Source organism: Parasteatoda tepidariorum, chromosome 4 (assembly GCF_982258835.1).
Source record: "Parasteatoda tepidariorum strain Cologne lab strain chromosome 4, Ptep-v5.0, whole genome shotgun sequence".
Classification (NCBI taxonomy): Eukaryota; Metazoa; Arthropoda; class Arachnida; order Araneae; family Theridiidae; genus Parasteatoda; species Parasteatoda tepidariorum.
This window is the reverse complement of record NC_141758.1, coordinates 62,829,911-62,846,261: the sequence shown is the minus strand read 5'-3', so window position 1 is coordinate 62,846,261 and position 16,351 is coordinate 62,829,911. Positions and strand designations below refer to the sequence as shown.

The 16,351-nt window shown below is 29.5% G+C and overlaps 1 protein-coding gene across 2 annotated transcripts in view; it reads right to left on the bottom strand.

The window, feature by feature from the left end:
• Positions 1-15,986, bottom strand: part of LOC107446964 (uncharacterized) — a 32,779-nt gene extending 16,793 nt beyond the window's left edge. Inside the window, exon 1 of one of the 2 annotated variants that reach the window (XM_087161238.1) lies at positions 15,722-15,986. The gene's annotated coding sequence lies outside the window, so the exon portion shown is untranslated. Of the gene's footprint in view, positions 1-3,916; positions 4,062-15,721 lie in introns of those variants that run through there. The other variant, XM_087161237.1, reaches the window with a different exon arrangement.
• Positions 15,987-16,351: the final 365 nt, after the last annotated feature.

Here is a 16,351-nt window from a genome sequence, read left to right as displayed (position 1 = left end):
AATTAAAAGAATGGATAACCCTTGTGAAATTATTAAATTTGTTTTCGTGTTAAATTAATTACTCAAAAAGAATGCTAATTGATAACAGGGGAAACATGAAATTTGTTTTCAAATGGAAAAAATTATATAATCAAAACTGCACTGATATTACCGTAAAGTTTTAAATTTCTTTCAAGAGGAAAAAATTTCAAAATGAAAGAAATATCCTCTGATAACTGTGCAAAGTTATGAAATTCCTTTTCGAGTAGAAAAAAATGACATGACAAAGGATTTTGCACTGATAATACTGCAAAGTTATGTTCAGAATCTGTACTTAATCCGAATCTGTAGAACCACTGTTCAGATTTACATAGGATTTACAATGGTTAAAATTTAAATTTTTTTTAAAAAAAAATTCGATTTCAATTTGCTTTCGAGTGAAAACTTATTTACTCAAAAGATTTCCAATCGATAATAGTACAAAGCAATACAATTTGTTTCAGAGGGAATTAAATGACAAATTAAAAGAATGGATAACCCTTGTGAAATTATTAAATTTGTTTTCGTGTTAAATTAATTACTCAAAAAGAATGCTAATTGATAACAGGGGAAACATGAAATTTGTTTTCAAATGGAAAAAATTATATAATCAAAACTGCACTGATATTACCGTAAAGTTCTAAAATTTCGTTCAAGAGGAAAAAATTTCCAAATCAAAGAAATATCCTCTGATAACTGTGCAAAGTTATGAAATTCCTTTTCGAGTAGAAAAAAATGACATGACAAAGGATTTTGCACTGATAATACTGCAAAGTTATGTTCAGAATCTGTACTTAATCCGAATCTGTAGAATCACTGTTCAGATTTACATAGGATTTACAATGGTTAAAATTTAAATTTTTTTTAAAAAAAAATTCGATTTCAATTTGCTTTCGAGTGAAAACTTATTTACTCAAAAGATTTCCAATTGATAATAGTACAAAGCAATACAATTTGTTTCAGAGGGAATTAAATGACAAATTAAAAGAATGGATAACACTTGTGAAATTATTAAATTTGTTTTCGTGTTAAATTAATTACTCAAAAAGAATGCTAATTGATAACAGGGGAAACATGAAATTTGTTTTCAAATGGAAAAAATTATATAATCAAAACTGCACTGATATTACCGTAAAGTTCTAAAATTTCGTTCAAGAGGAAAAAATTTCCAAATCAAAGAAATATCCTCTGATAACTGTGCAAAGTTATGAAATTCCTTTTCGAGTAGAAAAAAATGACATGACAAAGGATTTTGCACTGATAATACTGCAAAGTTATGTTCAGAATCTGTACTTAATCCGAATCTGTAGAATCACTGTTCAGATTTACATAGGATTTACAATGGTTAAAATTTAAATTTTTTTTAAAAAAAAATTCGATTTCAATTTGCTTTCGAGTGAAAACTTATTTACTCAAAAGATTTCCAATTGATAATAGTACAAAGCAATACAATTTGTTTCAGAGGGAATTAAATGACAAATTAAAAGAATGGATAACACTTGTGAAATTATTAAATTTGTTTTCGTGTTAAATTAATTACTCAAAAAGAATGCTAATTGATAACAGGGGAAACATGAAATTTGTTTTCAAATGGAAAAAATTATATAATCAAAACTGCACTGATATTACCGTAAAGTTCTAAAATTTCTTTCAAGAGGAAAAAATTTCAAAATCAAAGAAATATCCTCTGATAACTGTGCAAAGTTATGAAATTCCTTTTCGAGTAGAAAAAAATGACATGACAAAGGATTTTGCACTGATAATACTGCAAAGTTATGTTCAGAATCTGTACTTAATCCGAATCTGTAGAATCACTGTTCAGATTTACATAGGATTTACAATGGTTAAAATTTAAATTTTTTTTAAAAAAAAATTCGATTTCAATTTGCTTTCGAGTGAAAACTTATTTACTCAAAAGATTTCCAATTGATAATAGTACAAAGCAATACAATTTGTTTCAGAGGGAATTAAATGACAAATTAAAAGAATGGATAACACTTGTGAAATTATTAAATTTGTTTTCGTGTTAAATTAATTACTCAAAAAGAATGCTAATTGATAACAGGGGAAACATGAAATTTGTTTTCAAATGGAAAAAATTATATAATCAAAACTGCACTGATATTACCGTAAAGTTCTAAAATTTCTTTCAAGAGGAAAAAATTTCAAAATCAAAGAAATATCCTCTGATAACTGCGCAAAGTTATGAAATTCCTTTTCGAGTAGAAAAAAATTATTTGACAAAGGATTTTGCACTGATAATACTACAAAGTTATGTTCAGAATCTGTACATAATCCGAATCTGTAGAACCATTGTTCAGATTTACATAGGATTTACAATGGTTAAAATTTAAAAACTTTTTTATACTTCCTAAAAAAGGAAATGTAATGATTCACCAACTAAGAGCATAGTCGGGTAAAATTCTGTAAGAAAACTAAAGTATTATGCTTACACATAAAATCTTAGCATCACTATCTTAAATGGATTCCAAAAAATTTTTTTGAAGCAAAAAGTTAACACAAATTAAGATAAAAAGAATGCTGTTTAAATCTTGAAAGAATCAAGAGCAAATGTCATGAACTCTACCCTGATTTGCTTTCGATAATTGTTTATTGATACGGTAACCTAATAACATACATGGTTTTAAAGTCATGCTGATAATTTCTATTTTAATATAATCAATGGATATCAAATAAATATCGAATTCCTAATTTTTTTACTAGAACAAGCTGTCAATGCTCAGTGGTTAAGGCACTGTATTGTCATTGTGAAGAGCTGGGGTTCGACCCTGGCGGCTTGAAGCCCTCCTAGCTTCAAATTAATTGTTTCCAGCTTGTCTGGGAAGTAAAAGCTGTCAGCCCGCTAAGCCGACCTCATTGCGGCAATCATGTAGTTGGTCACGAAATTGTGGAGCCTTAACTTTCATAACCGAACCACAATGGGCTGCTTCAGGAATAAATGCTTCATTTTTTTTTTTTTTTTTTAAGTAGATTGAAAAAATAATAAGTTATGAAAAATACAGATTTATAATTAACTTCACATCGCATCAAGGTCTGTGACTAATGTCAATGCAAGTCATAATTGTTCCTTTTTTTTTTTCTTTTTTTTTTTTTTAATCAAGTAATATTTGTCTCAAAACGAAATTTTGATCGCTTTCTGTCTTAAACAGGCATAAAACTGAAAAGAAGTTAAGAATTCATCAGAATAAAAACGTTTTTCAAGTGGACAAAAAAAACTAAAATAATTCGATTTTTGTCTGTTTTTTTAATGACATAAACAGGCATAAAACTGAAAAGAAGTTAAGAATTCATCAGAATAAAAACGTTTTTCAAGTGGACTAAAAAAGCTAAAATAATTATATTTTTGTCTGTTTTTTTTATGACATAAACAGGCATAAAACTGAAAAGAAGTTAAGAATTCATCAAAATAAAAACGTTTTTCAAGTGTATTAAAAAAGCTAAAATAATTATATCTTTTTAGGGGAAGAAAACAATAAATATAGGGCACATTACTTTCGAAAGACGAGGGGAAAACTTTCGGTGGTGATAGAAATTCATAACAAAAGTGATGCTCCCTACATTTTCCGTTTTTTTTATGACGAAAATTAAGTTTTGTCCTTTTCATCCACTTAAAAAATGTAACATTTTATTTAATTTAGAATTTACGACCAGCGTCTAATAGCAAATTGTGAAACGAAACGTCTGGCACTTTAAATAATTGCAGACAAAAGAATTCGGGTAAAACAGCGCAAGAAAAAAAAAAGAAAAGAAAAAAAGAAAAGCAAATGCTATTTCTTAATTCATAAAATAATAAGTAAGTGAATTGCTGTCTTTCGTTATAAATTTTCCGAACTTTCTATTATTTCATTTTACACAACAAATGAAGATCGTTACTCACCATTCAGAGAAATCTTCCCATTTGGCAATATCCGTCGTATTTATTATAAGAACGTCTTTACATGATGGTCAATTTATAAAGAAAAGATATTAAAGCGATTCCGAAAAATCTCTTCAACTTCGCAATCACGGCACGTCATGTATATGAAAAATACGTCAAAGATCTGTAATAGATAAGTCTGACAAACCAGACAGCTAGTTGCCTATCGCGAAGGGAAAGTTTCGAATAAAGTAATACAAATTATTTGACCTCAACATTTTGAAATGTTCGATTCTGAATCCAAGTCGAAGTTAATGTATTGAGTAATTCTTCTGGTTTGAAATTTTATTTTTGTTCTTTTTGCATTTTTCGTCAATTTCACGATTTTTTTTTTAAAATTATAATTTTCACTTTTTCAATCTTAAGAAATTGTTGGATTTCTGTTATATAACATTAAGGAACTCCTAATTTTTTTTTTTTTTTTTTTTTTTGTATTGAGAATAACAAATGGCGCACCCTTTACAATCATGAGTTATATAAAAAGTATAAACAACCAGACATAGTTCATGCTATTAAGGCCAATCGCATTTGATGGCTGGGACACCTTTATAGATCTGAAGACCAAAACTCCGCCAAACAAGTAACTTTTTTTAAACCTGAAGGTACAAAAAAAAGGGGTCGTTCACCGACTAGGCGGCTGGACGCAGTTGAGATAATAGGAATAACTAACGAAAGATAATAGGAATAACTAACTGTAAGGCCATGGCACAGAATAGATCAAGATGGCCAAAACTTACTGGGACGGCCTTGGCCTGTCATAGGCTGTAGTGCCCAAGAAGAAGAAGAATTTTTCTTATTTATGAGTAAAATATTTCCACAACAAGCCATTATAAGTCTCAAGGGCGTCATGGAAAGTAAGACACCACAGTTTTATGACCAACGGCATGATGGTGGCAATAAGGTCAAAATTGAGCAGATATTCATCGATTTGAAGCTAAGGGAGCATCGAGTCACCGCCAGAGATTGAACCTTGAGAGCTCAGCACTTAAATCACTGAGCCTCCGTGGCTCATTTTACATTTATATTTAAAATAATTTTAAATGATCCAGTATTTATAAATAACTTTAATTTAGATTCTTTCTTTTTTCTCCCCCTTCTTGTTTCGACCGACCTAGTCTATAGCATCTTTTGATATTATTGTCTTATGTGCGCGTGAGTTTAATTTTCCACAGCATTGCTGCATACGGTGCTGTGCCGATAAACTGTGCATTCAATCAATCGATTAATAATTCTGTTGTCTTATTATTTTGAAAGTAAGTACTGTCTGGTCAGATTTGAGTAGTCGGTGATATAGCTTGTTTGGCATACTTAGTTCTATCCAATTAAAAGCTAATGAATTGCGATTGTTATTATGATAATGGATTATAACTATTATGGGCATTATAAAACGATCATGCATTACTCTGGTCTCTTTGCTTATTGCATTTGATATGATATGTAGTGTACAATGTTTATTTAATCTATTTCAATAATAGTTATTATTTCATCCATTTTAAAATCCGGTTCTGATAAAGGACCTTTCTGGAAGCAGGAATCATGTTCTATATTCGCTTCATGAGGTTTGTTTCCGTAGTCAGTTACGGCTAGCACGAGGTTCTCAATCCCGGAAGTCTTTCTACCCTTTTCTATTTTACAAGACAGTTTAGTCATCAGCAGTTAGGCAGTAAATTAAATTTGTGTGTATATAGTGTTTATATTTAAGGCGGTGTAGTCGACTTTTCTTGCTCGTGACATTAAAGTCTACATATTCAATTTCGGTAACATAGTTAACTGTGTTATTTCAGTGATAGGTAGAAGTCTAGCCTGCTTCAGATCGAAGAGTATCACCTAGTCTAGAAAGTAAAAGCGGCCGGTGCTGAATGTGACCACTTGACCACCATCATGCCGTTGGGTTAAAAATTTTGGAATATTAACCTCCATGACCTCCTTGGATGACGTTTGGCTGTTGTGGGAGAGTTTTTTTATTATTTTATTTCAAAGCCTAATTAAGTCGAAAGTAAAAGATTGATTAGAAATTTTCAATTCTTTTCTAATAATCTGAGAATAATTTTATCGAAAAAATTAAATCAATCAGTTGAACATTTTATAAGTCAGTTATTTTAGAAAATTATCCTTACTTACTTTAAGCCATCATATAATTCTTAAGGTGTGAAATGAATATTATTTACTTTAATACAGCTTTTTTGGTTACAATCCTTTCCATTGTGGTTTTCGCGCCTATTTGCTAATAAGCATTTTTTAATTATTCTTTTTTAATAAAAAAAAAGATGTCGTTTAGTAGTTATATAACATTTTATTGTTATAGCTTGTAGAATTTTGTTTTATATAAAATGCTGTTCAAGCAGAAAGTAAAATTCGAATTCGAGTTCTGATTAAAAATATATATGTAATACAAAAATTAAATACTTTTGTATTAATAAAAGAATTAAAACTCTTTCGTTTTCATAAAATGTCTTTGTTAAAGAATAAACGTCGAGAGATTCTATTTTGGGAAATCAAGGCTGAAAACATACCATTGAAATATAAATAGATTTATATTTCAAAGGAAGAGTTATTTATAGAATCGTGCCCTTTTTCACTACCATATAAGGAAGCAGAAATGATTTTCCTTAATGCGTAAGGATACAAGGAATGTACGAATGTGCCTTTTTACTTCAAATCTAGGTTGCTATAAAACCTAAGAACGCATTGTTTTGCGTGTCCTTTTCATCATAATGTGGTCCTGATAAGCTGTGCCGGAATTGTCCGGAGTCTTGTCCATTCCCCTCCCGTAGGGAACTTGGACTTCAACTGTTAGCAATACCAGTCTCCATTTAAATAAACCTGTTTAGAACGTCTGATGGCTTATGACTGCAATTATTTCAAGCTAAATACAACACTAATAACAGGGTTGGAGCCCTGTTATTACAAGTCGGCAGCATAGTTGCTTGCTGAGGAAATCTTTGGACCGGCTGACTGCTAAGTTGAAATTTTCCATCACCCCCGGAGGAGAAAAAAATCGGCAGTGAAAAAAACGTTGAAGGAAGGAAGGATGGCGATTTTCCACCCGTACTACTGGTACCTCGTCGCGCCTGGAATGCTGGTGAGTGTCCCCCTGAAACCAGTGAAAGTATCCCATCCGATGACCCTACAATTCCATAGTGCCACAAAGTTGGAAGAAACATCAAACATGGTAGTGATTCGACACCGAGTGATCCTACAATTCTTACTACTCAAGTTGTGAATTAAAAAGTGATATATTTTGTGTCTCTCATCAAAGAAAAATAGATGAAGGTCAAAAGAAAGTGTGAATGGAAAGGATTTAATGTAGATATATTTTTTTTTTCTCTCATTTTTTTTTTTCTCAATGTTATGATTGAATATTTTAGTAATATTAGATATGAGTAGTAATTTAAATATTTTATTTTGAATAATGGAATAGAGTTAGATTGTATTTCTTGTGTTTATATATTTTTTTATATATAATATTATGATATAGTATTGTATTTATCGTGCATCTAAAATGTTTTTAAAGGAAATAAATGTGATTCAAACGTCAATTAAATTAGTGACGGCAAACAAAATTAAGTTATTATTTAAACTTTTGTTTCCAAATGATTTTTCTAGATTAAACCGTACCAAAATTTTAAATTTTTCTGAATTTTCTTTTGAACCAAACGATGAAGAATTTTCAAACAAACTACAAGAAATTTGTAATACTTTCAATTTTTCGGACTTAGTCAAAATTTCAGACATTTTAAATATTTCCAGTGAAGGAAATAAAGATGAAATTGCCAAACACATCTTAACTTGTTTATGCGATTTCAATTTTTTAAAAAATTCTTTAGTAATTGAAAATTCCTCTGAAGATGAGGAGGAAACTAAACAATTTCAATGTAAACAAACTCAAACGGATTTTGAATCACATTTACCAATTAAAAATTGTGTAAGTCAATTTACACAAGCTAGTTTAAATACTAAAATGTATGTTGATAAAGAAATACAAACTCATGTTTATACTGATAAAGATATGGCATCCTATAGTCAAAATTCTAGTAATGATTTAAATAATAGAGAACCTGAAACTAAATTAATAGTTAATTTCGCTGATGTTGAAGCAGTTACTCCTATTTTTAAAGGAGAAAAACACGAAAATATAAATTCTTGGTTTGAAAATTTTGAAACTCATGCTACCTTATTTAAATTGTCTGATATGCAAAAATTTTTATTTGCTAAAAGATGTTTGAAGGGAAATGCATTAACTTTAATTAGAAGTGAAACTCATTTAAATTCTTATGAAAAATTAAAAAATCTTTTGTTTGAAGAATTCGGACTTAGTTGTAATAGTGCAGAAGTACATGCAATGTTGCAAAAAAGAAAGCAAAGGTATAATGAAACACTTCAAGAATATTTCCTAAAAATGAAAGAAATTTCAACTCAAAGTGATATTGATGACTTAGCTCTAATCACTTACATAATTCAGGGAATACCAGACCAAACAAATAATAAATCAATTCTTTATGGAGCCAATAATCTTTTTGAATTTAAACAAAAACTTAAAATTTATGAAAAAATTAAAAGTGACTTAGACAAAAGTAAATTTCAAAATAATAAGGGACCATTTATGAAAAAAATGGAAAACCCAAAATATGACATAAAGTGCTATAAATGTAATGCACCAGGACATAAAGCCCCGGCTTGTCCTAAAAATAAATGTGTAACCCCGAATGTGACAAAACCCAAAATACATCATACAACACAGGAGATCCCAATAAACCAGTGTAAATACTGTTCGAAGAAAGGACTTTGGAATAAATTTCACATGGGCTCCTCGTGTGTAAACAACCCTAGCAATGTTGTTGAAATGAACGTTCAAAATATGACAAATAATCAATAGCAATTAATAATATCCGGATATAAAGTTGAAAATGGATATAAAGTTAAAAATGAATACCTAAATGGAGGTAAAGTGGAAAATAAATACCTAAAGGGACGTCCAAAACAAAATAAAAATGAAAAAGTTAACAAAGAGATATTGTTGAATGTTGATACCGGGTCAACATTGAATGTAATACCAAAAGATTTGGTGTTAAAATTGAATATTCCTATTAAAAAATGTGAGGAATTAAATGTTACCCAAACGAAAGGTCAACTAACACTTAACGAAATTTGTGAGTTTCCCCTTAAGATAGGCGAAATTGTTAACTCAGCTAAGTTTTTTATAATTGATACTGAATTACCATATGCTTTATTAGGGTTGCAGACTTGCAAAGATTTTTGTTTGTCTATTGACTGTGTCGGGCCAGTTGTTACTCAATTTGGTAAGAGATTGATCACCTCTGCTAATTCTAACAGTGACAACTTATCTTTGCACATTAGACAACAAAATTCTCAAAATGTTAAAGTTAAAAATGTTGAAAAAATAAAAGTTGAAGATGTTTCAGTTAAAGTAAACATTGAAAAAAATAATGTAAAGGGTAACAAAAATAAAAGGAAAAGGACAAATAGGAAAAAGAAAAAATGTCCAAAAATTTCAAATGATTCGGAGATAGATCTAGGTAATGGATGCATACATTATCAGGTTAATATCGACGAAAAAATAAAAAATGAAAGCGAGATAGAAAATGTGGACTTAAAAGAAATTTTAAAAAGTTATGATGATATTTTTGCAAAACATAAACATGACGTAGGAGAAATTAGAATCGAACCGCAAAGAGTCAGGTTAACATCAGATTTACCTATATCTCTAAGGCCTTACAAAACATCCCCAAAACAACAACAGGAAATTGATTTACAAACAGAAGAATTGTTAAAAAATAACATTATAAAAGAAAGTTCATCCCCTTATGCTGCCCCTGTAACTTTAGTCTTTAAAAAAGATGAAAATAAAAAGAGTCGTTTATGTGTTGACTTTAGAAAATTAAATCAAATTACAAAAACAGATTCCGAACCTCTACCTTTAATACAGTCTTTAATTGAAAAATTATCCAATAGTTGTTATTATTCTAAAATAGATTTATCACAGGGATATCATCATGTTCGTATTCATCCTGATGACACTGAGAAATTAGCATTCGCTACTCACAATGGTCTATTTGAATACTTAAGATTACCTTTTGGCTGGAAGAATGCGCCAAGCATCTTTCAACGTACAATTCGTAGAATTTTAAATAAACATAAAATTAAATTTGCTACAAACTACTTTGATGATATCATTATATTTTCTAATTCTTATGATGAACATTTAACCCATCTTAAAAAGATTTTTGATATTTGTAAACAAGAAAACTTAAAATTAAAACTTTCAAAATGTTCATTTTTGCAAAAACAAATAGAATTTTTAGGATATGAAATAAGCAATGGAATTGTGTCACCCGATAACCATAATATTGAGGTTATTAAAAAATTATTACCCCCTAAAAATGTAAAATCATTGCAAAGATTTCTTGGATCAATAAATGTTTACAATAAATTTATTGATAGTTATGCAAGTATTCGACATCCTTTAAATAACTTGTTAAAGAAAGATGTAAAATGGGTGTGGTCAGAAAAATGTCAACAATCTTTTGAACTTTTAAAAAATGCTATTATTTGTAAACCAATTTTGAAAATTTTTAATCCTAATCATGAATGTCATCTTTTTGTTGATGCATCGTTAGTTGGAATTGGTGCTGTGTTAAAACAGACAGATGAATGTGGTGTATTGCGTCCTGTAGCTTTTCATTCTCGTTCCTTAAGGGACTATGAAAAAAACTATGCAATTACAGAACTTGAATGTCTTGCTATTGTAGATTCTTTAAATAAATTCCACCATTATCTTTTTGGCCAAAAATTCACCATACATACTGACCATGCTGCTTTAGTTTGGCTAAAAAATGTTAAAAATTTAAAAGGTAGATTATTTAGATGGTCATTATTGTTAAGTATGTATGAATATGATATTAAATACACAAAAGGTTCTACTAATTTTGAAGCAGATTGGCTTTCGAGAGATGCAACACATTCACTTGTCAAAATTAATTGTAACAATAATAATGTTCATGTTTCACATTTGTTAAAATTGGATGAAATTGTTGAAGCTCAAAGGAAAGATAACTTACAAGGTAATTTTGTTGATATCAATAATGTTTTATGTGTACGTAAGAAAAATTTTACTAAAATAGTTGTTCCATTTTCGTTGAGATTAAAAATTCTGCAAATTGCTCATGATAAATTTAATCATCCAGGAGTGCAAAAAATGATAAACTTGATAACCCCTGTTTATTATTGGAATAACATAACTTCAGATATAGCAAAATTTTGTAGACATTGTCATACGTGCCAATTAAATAAAAAACCGCGACAAAAAAGATTTGGATTATTACAATCCTTACCCCCTGTTAATCAGTCATTTGACTTGCTAGCAATAGATAGTGTTGGTGGATTGAATTACTATAATTCAACAAAAAAATATTTAACTTTAATTACTGACCACCTCACAAGATACATTTGGGCTTTTGCATCAAAATCCATTAGCTCAGAAACCTATACAAATTTTTTACATCAAATTTTTCAAAATCAAATTCCTAAATCCTTGTTGAGTGATAGAAACGCTGCCTTTACTTCTTCTCATTTTAAAAAATTTTTGAAGCATAATAAAATTCAACAATTATTGACAACTGCACATCATCCGCAGTCTAATGGCAAGGTAGAACGCCTTGGTCAAACAATAATTACGAGTTTAAAATGTAAAATCAATGAAAAACCTACTAAAACTCCCTGGCCTACTATGTTAAAAGATATAGTTAATACTTATAACTTAACTCCCCATTCTGTAACAAAATTTCCACCTGCATACCTCATGCATGGTAGACTCCCCTATGAAAATCCCTTAAAGGAAAAAATCTATCCACCTGTTGAGGAAGCTAAAAAAATAGCAATTCGAAGAACTAAAGAATATCATGAAAGAAATAAAATCTATTATGATCCTAGATTTTTAGATATAGATTTTAAAACTGATGAATTAGTTATGTTTGAAGAATTTACTTATCCTAATACGAGGAAGTTGTCACCTCCTTTTAGTGGACCGTATAAAATTCTTCAAAAAATTTCAGAAACTAATTACAAAATAAATAAAAAGAATATGTTGAGTAAACAAAATTTTGAAATAGTACATGTATCAAAGCTTAGAAAATATCACAACCCACAAATGTTGAAATTAAATCATGAATAGAGTCCAAAGGAAAAGAAATTTTTTTACTTTCTTCAAAGGAAGAAGTAAACCCTATATTTTTGAGAGATCCGAATCACGTGTGGAGATGTTTACCTCTACATCATTTTGATGTGAGGGCGATGCAAGTTGAACTTTTTTTTTTCTCAAAGGTGAGAAAAATTTTTATAAACTATTTTTATATTGTCCAATCTGGATCTCTCATTTTCCCTCTGCTTCATGAAATTCTGTTTTCCTCCATTTTAACGGGGAATACAGATTTTCATAAAGTAAATAACCCCTATTAACCACACAGAATCTTAAATTCTGAATAAATGACACTTGTTGTCCAGTTCGTTTTGCATAAAAATTTTGTATATTTTTGTGTGAAAAATTTTTTTGAAAATTTTAGTAGATTAGTTATGTAAATATTTCATTTTTCTTTCTGTTTAGTTACTAAATAGATAAATTGCATAATCATGTTTTTCATATTTTTGTCATTGTAAATAATATTTTTCTTCTCATAATTGAAAAAATGTTGTTTGTAGTAAGGAAAAAGGAACAATCGTACCAACCTAAAAATTTTAAATTTAAAGTATTCTAAATTTTTTATTTTGGCTCACCAAAATTTTTTTTTGGGGGGGATGTAATACAAAAATTAAATACTTTTGTATTAATAAAAGAATTAAAACTCTTTCGTTTTCATAAAATGTCTTTGTTAAAGAATAAACGTCGAGAGATTCTATTTTGGGAAATCAAGGCTGAAAACATACCATTGAAATATAAATAGATTTATATTTCAAAGGAAGAGTTATTTATAGAATCGTGCCCTTTTTCACTACCATATAAGGAAGCAGAAATGATTTTCCTTAATGCGTAAGGATACAAGGAATGTACGAATGTGCCTTTTTACTTCAAATCTAGGTTGCTATAAAACCTAAGAACGCATTGTTTTGCGTGTCCTTTTCATCATAATGTGGTCCTGATAAGCTGTGCCGGAATTGTCCGGAGTCTTGTCCATTCCCCTCCCGTAGGGAACTTGGACTTCAACTGTTAGCAATACCAGTCTCCATTTAAATAAACCTGTTTAGAACGTCTGATGGCTTATGACTGCAATTATTTCAAGCTAAATACAACACTAATAACAGGGTTGGAGCCCTGTTATTACATATATATATATATATATATATATATATATATATATATATATATATATATATATATATATATATATATATATATATATATATATACCGAAGAGCCATTACATTATGACCACCCTCCATCTATAACAATGGGCTCGCCCAGGAACAATGTTTTTTTTGGGGCACATTAGGACCAACAATCCCTGACGTCTGTAAGCTACTTGAACATAGTTGCAGACCAGGTTCACCCATTCATGGCAACAGTTTTTCCTGCGGGGGAGGGATGGTGCTTACCAACAGGATAATGCACCATGTCATAAGGATCGAATCGTCATGGATTGGCTCAAGGAACATTCCAGTGACTTTCAAGTCATGTCTTGGCCCCCAAATTCACCTGACCTTAATCCAATAGAGCATTTGTGGTCCTACTTGGAAAACCAAATTCTTGCTACCACGCTACCCCCTCGAAATGGGAGGGAATTGCAGGACCAGTTGGTGAGCGCTTGGTACCAGATACCTCAGACTACCTATCAGCACCTTGTGGAATCAATGCCACGGCGGGTGCTAGCAGTTTTGAGGGCTAAAGGTGGTCCTACATGCTGTAAGCAGGGTGGTCATAATGTAATAGCTCTTCGGTGCATATATACATATATAATATTAATTTTATAAAATAATTCAGGTAAGATAGGTCTTTGAAATTAACTTAGATTAAACTTGGAAGCCGTAGACGAATTCCTATCATCTTAAACATCCGAATTAAGATAATTGAAAATAAATATTATTAGGACATAGTAAATCCTGTAAACTCATAATTTTTATTTGTTCTTGAAATTAAGAGTCCTCATTTAAAAAAAATATTAAAACGTCGTATAAGTATTTTATAAGATTAATTTAAGGGGGATAAAATTTTAACTTCAAAATAATGACTATACCATTAAAAGCAGTCATCTGAAGCAAGAATTTATTTGGTGAAAAAATATATTAACGTAACAATGTTTTTATACTGTTCAACAAATGCTCTTGACCTATGAGAAGCACGAGGAAATAAATAGGGTCGTGTTTACAATTTATTGTCAACCCATAGATGGAAAAAAATTTAATCTAAGATATGAACTCAATTTAAAGTCGCCGTAATCGTTCTGTAAATATTATTGAAAACCGTATGTGGAAATTCGGCGAAAAAACTACCAAATCGAACACATATCTATCAACGTTAAGTGATAATTAATATGTATACAATTATTAAATGCAAAAAATTGATGAAGCTTTTATTTATTTATAGTTTTAATTGATTAAAAGTCCCTATTTTCTGTGATATACATTTATATTTTCTATGAGAAATGCATATTAAAATGAACTTTCCATTTCTACACAACTTTTCTATTTTTTCAAATAATTTATTATCCAAAAAAGTGTTTCATTTCATATAACGACAGAAGTGCCAAATAGAGTTTTTACACTTTTACAGTTATAAAAGACACGCTGTTTTTTTCTTCTTCTTAAGTTATGATCCTGGTCGTTTGTAAAAAAAAAATGTGTTCTTTTTCTTTTATTTTCTTTTTTAAATATTTTGTTACCCAAGAATAGCTTTATCTAACAAAAGTATACAATTGAATTTTTATAAACTAGTTGTTATAGCCCGTCGTTTACTATTCGAACCAGGTTCTTCTGTCCTCTTCAATTGTTTAAAAAATTGTGTTCCTTTTGATCTAATGCTGTATAAAAATGGCCTCCCGATTATTATTTTTTTTTCTCAGTCAAGGTCCTGATTATGGTTTAAGATCTTGAGTGAATAGAATTTATGATTTTAGTTCTATTGTTAAAGTGATTTGATATCTAAAATGTGTTTTGTTTTATTAATCAGTAAATGTGAAAAACTGTAATTATTCCCCGCTTATTTTTGGGCCATTTGTCCTATTAGCTGCATTTTCTCCATTTAACTTTAATGCATTATTTTTTAGTGAAGTTAGTAAAATAGTAAAAAAAAATTTTGTCAAGCATAAAGAAGAGAAAATTAAAAGTTCTTTCAAAGTTTCAAAATAAATTTGTTTAATAGTTATAAGCTTTTATTTGTGATCTTTAAATGCTCATTATATGATTTTTTTTCCTCCTAGATGCATAAGAAATGTTTCACTAGTCCATTATATCAATGTATCCTCTTTGGTAATAAACAACATTTAGACAGAATCAAATCTCGACCCATTATTACAGTAAACTTGATAAAAATGTGATGCCTATTTTTAAAACATATAAAAATAATATTGTGAATAAAATTACACAAAAAAAATAATCTATTTTGGAATTAAATTATATATATTAAAACTTCAATTGCATAAAAATATCAGTAGTTTAGGAATTTAATATATGTCAATAAAATCACATTGTCAATAAAATCAATGAAAAAACATTTAGATTTGTTTCTCAAAATGCATGATAACAAAAATAATTACTTACTTCTTTTACACAAACATCCTCTAAACTAAATCAAAACATCCACTGGTGCACTTGTCTAGAACATTTCGAATTTACGAACGCCTTTTCTCAATCACATTGTTGCATTGAAGTTCAACCGAATGATCTAAAGGTCGATATTTCTTTTTTGAGGAAGACAAGAAAATAAACTGACTAGACTAGTTACTATTATAAGAAATGCATTTATTAACCTTGGAAATCCCCTACTCTATAGGTGAAACATGTTTTTTTTTTCAACCGGGAAAACAATAAATTTCTTCGTTACCACAGGAAACAGGATATGTGATGCAACGGAACTAAACCATTGTAAAAGAACTATCGATAAAATCGCATGGATTAAAATAATGAGCTTATTTTATTCTGGTTATTCAGATAATCCACAATATTGCTGATCAAATTATGCAAATAATCTATTAGTGGCAAAGATAATTAAATTAAAAGCACACGAATCAGTTATAAATATTGTAACCCTTGGCATTAAACTAACTTAGAACAATTTATTATCATGATTTTAAGGTCAACATTTGACTAGAAGAGATATTTCCAGAAAGCCTCTAATAGCGAACGACATTTTTTCTGCAGCTAGTGATCAATTTATTAATCTGCATTTAC